General features: G+C 30.6%; 1 protein-coding gene across 1 annotated transcript in view; it reads left to right on the forward strand.

Annotated features, from left to right (window-relative positions):
* Positions 1 to 3685, forward strand: part of LOC100572802 — an 18129-nt gene that overhangs the window by 8734 nt on the left and 5710 nt on the right. The window lies entirely within an intron of this gene.

The following is a 3685-nucleotide window of genomic DNA, read 5'->3' on the forward strand; positions in this document are numbered from 1 at the left end:
CACGATATCATTCGGCCATATGGTTTATTTTTTATAAAAGTTCGTTTATAATAATATAATATCGAACAGATGACAACTGTGATATATCGGACGTTTGATAATATTATGATACGACGTGCACGGTAACAGAAATTTCTTGGGTTAGTTTAATAATTAATACTGCGATATCGTCGGTATAATAATAATATGTTATCGAAGCGACGCGGATATTATTCGGCGTATTCGACGACCGTCGGTCGTTCGCGGACGAGTGATACCCGGCCCGGCGCGCCATCCTGGTTTTTACCCGTCTCCGCGAGACGGCCGCGCCTCCCACCCCGGCAGCGACAGGTAAACGGCGGCGGCAGGACGCGCGCGTATTATAATATTATAATATTGTAATATTATTATCATGCGTTCTGTCAGACGTGTGAACGCGATTTTTTTCCCTCTTCTCCTACAACTACGTATATCATAATGCTTACAACTATTATAGGTATACCGCCGATTTTCCCTTCCCGCCGGCCAGTTTTTCCCATACGCGCGCTACGAAAATATATAGATATTATTATCACGATACATTATCTCCGTTTCCCCGACACTTTCCCCTTCGTCTACGGCACGCGCCGTGCGTACCCACACCAGCTACAACATGTATAGGTAGGTATAATATTAAATATCTTATCGTTTCGATTTCGGATACTCGAAATCATTCGTATAATTTTTTTCCCGCCACTGCACCGCCATCGTGACTCGTGGGCGTGACGGGCGCCGGACGTACAGGCGTCGGAGTCCCTTCGAGAAATCTGTTCCGACCTTGAGCGATTCGTTCACGCTACTTCTGCACCGCACACATACCGAATCGTTACCTGACTATACCTATACCTATATTGGAATCGCGAAAGTCGTCGTCCGACTTTTAATCGTCAGATAATTTAATTTAACGCAATGTACCTACTAATATGTTATTATAGGTAAAATCATAATAATATATTATATCCGTATAGGAAGGTGTTTCGATGTGACGTGCGTCAAATCCTCTTCACCGTATTTGGTGTATTATATGACTCCTATATTATATTCTGTACACTGCACGTAGACGACTCGTTTTTGGTTAGGTTTTTTCTCCATCATTTTACGTTACTTTCGCGAGTTGGCCGTATTTTATGCACCACGAATTCGTGCTGCACAAGCGATAAACTTGTGAAAACATATTTTTACTGGTCATTTTATCGAAGACAATTATTATTATTTTTTTTTTTTTGTTGATCTAATTGAACATCAGCTAAGCCTAAGACCTTCAAACTTTTTTTATGCAACGTCTAAATATAATATCATAAGTGCATTTGTATTAAAAAAAAATATATTTTTATAAAATATGTAGATATATTGGACGAATATTAATTGTTAAATTTGAATATCAAGCTTGTGCTCTTTGATGGGAAGGATATGAGTTTGCTCGATATGTCTGGTCCAATGAATTTGTATAAGTTTGGGTTTATTTTGTGTTTGAGTCTTGATTCTTGAGTTCTGCGTTCTGTGAAAATGTGTTTTACTACAATCATTACTGCGGTATCTACATAAGAAACTGTTGTAGTGAAATACAAAATACAAATTGTTTTTAAGTGTGGACAGTTTTATGTAAAAAAAAGGACAACGATAATTATATTTTGTTTGAGATTTTTTAACGTTGTTGTGTGTTTAAACGCAGGTTAGAATATTATTTGTAATACGAAAATACCTACATTACACGCAGTTTTAAAAAACATTAATATTTTCACATCCGTGAGTGTTTAAAAATATGTCTTTCACGACAAGAAGTATATATCTTATTGTGTGTAAATCATATCAAAACATTTTCATTTCTAATATTAGTGCATTAACGATGCATCTGCATTCAGCTGAACGTCTTGTTCATAATTTTAGCTTTCTTAATTATTATTACACATTGGTAACTTGAAAATAATTTGAATAAAACAAAATTATGCATTCATAAATTATAACTATTGTTGAAACTATTTTAATATTTCTATACTGCAGTTGGTAATATAAAAATATAAGAGTAATTATATTACAAAAACTAAGCGTAGAAAGTTATTAATCCAAATTGAACGAGATTTTTTAATAATTGTCGATCAATAATTAATTATCACGACATACATACCTTTTTTTAAATGACAAAGAATTTAAAAATTAAAGCTGGTATATCAATTATAGGGAGTATAAATAATAACAATAATATAATTACGCTACACATTTTTGAAATCCTTGGCCCGGAACTTCAAACACCAATTATAAATCAAAATAATCAATTTATTCTCTAGAAATATAGAATGAAAATAGACAAATTAATTAAAGATATTAAGATATAATAAATTTAATATTATTTTTTAAGGCTACACAAAAAATTTGAAAATATAATAACAAATGAGCGTGTTATTCTAAAAATAAAATAAATAAATAATTACCTATGCTTAAGTCATTGGTCAATCTTACTTACGAGGATGTCAACGCACTATTTGTTTTCTCTCTCTAGCCCACGCGTAACATACTAGACAAAACGCATTTACGCAGAATAATTTTTCTATGTTTTAAGTTATCTTAAAGTAAAATCACCCATAACAAAAAAGATAGAGAATAATATTTTTTAGAATATGTCATATCAATTTGTCTAAATATTGTCTCAAAATAATTTAAACATAATTTTAATGTATATCATTTTTTTGTTTATTTTTAGTAAGTCGAATACAAAGTTAAATAACAATAAAATATAAAATCGATATGTCATTCTCCCAAAAATGTTCTATCTTGTGACGGATGATTTTACTCTGAGATTACTTAAAAACAGAAAAAATGATTCTGCGTTAATATGTTTTGTCTATGCTGCGCGTAGACCAGAGAGAGAAAACAAATAGTGCGCTGACATCCTCTTAAGATATAATGATTTTCATTGGATTCTCAGTCTTTATGATTTAATATTATGTACATAAACATATAATAGATAATACAATAATTACTGGAGTATGATTTTCTACATTGTATTAAACAACTTTGACTCTCAGCATGGGTCATTAAAATTCGACAAGCCTAATGAGTTTTATAGTTTACAACTATGTTTACATAAAACTGGTATTTTTGTAACTATGCGTGTTATTTTTATGGTGTAAATTAATTTAGAAAAGAGAAAATTAATTTGCTGTCAGAGTTTACCTACTTGATTTAAATTGTTACATAAATGAACATTTTCTCTAGAACAGCTTATAATTTTTTTTATGAAATTCCCACCATCCTTACTAAATTCATAGTTTTGGAAATTATATTTCCAAGCTTTACAATGTTCTATAGTTTGAAAATGTTGTCTTCAGTCTTAGTCAACAACATTTAAAAATTATTAATGCAATATAATTATTAATTATACAAAGTATTTTATCATTATAGCTTTAGTAATACATGTTTGATTTTGAAAAATTAACCGTGTACCTACTAAAACCATGGTAGTTATTTATTAATTATATAAAATTGATAAATTAAATTTGTATGAAAAAAGGTAATTGAAATTAAAAATGTCATTGAAATTTTTAGATATTTTATGTTACAAACTGTATCAGTGATATATTGTTATATAGACCAAGGCCATTACACTAATAATGTGAAAAATTCTTTTGGTTATAACACAATTATTATAATCTTGTTCGACATCTGATAA

Source organism: Acyrthosiphon pisum, chromosome A1 (genome assembly GCF_005508785.2).
Source record: "Acyrthosiphon pisum isolate AL4f chromosome A1, pea_aphid_22Mar2018_4r6ur, whole genome shotgun sequence".
NCBI classification, from domain to species: Eukaryota; Metazoa; Arthropoda; class Insecta; order Hemiptera; family Aphididae; genus Acyrthosiphon; species Acyrthosiphon pisum.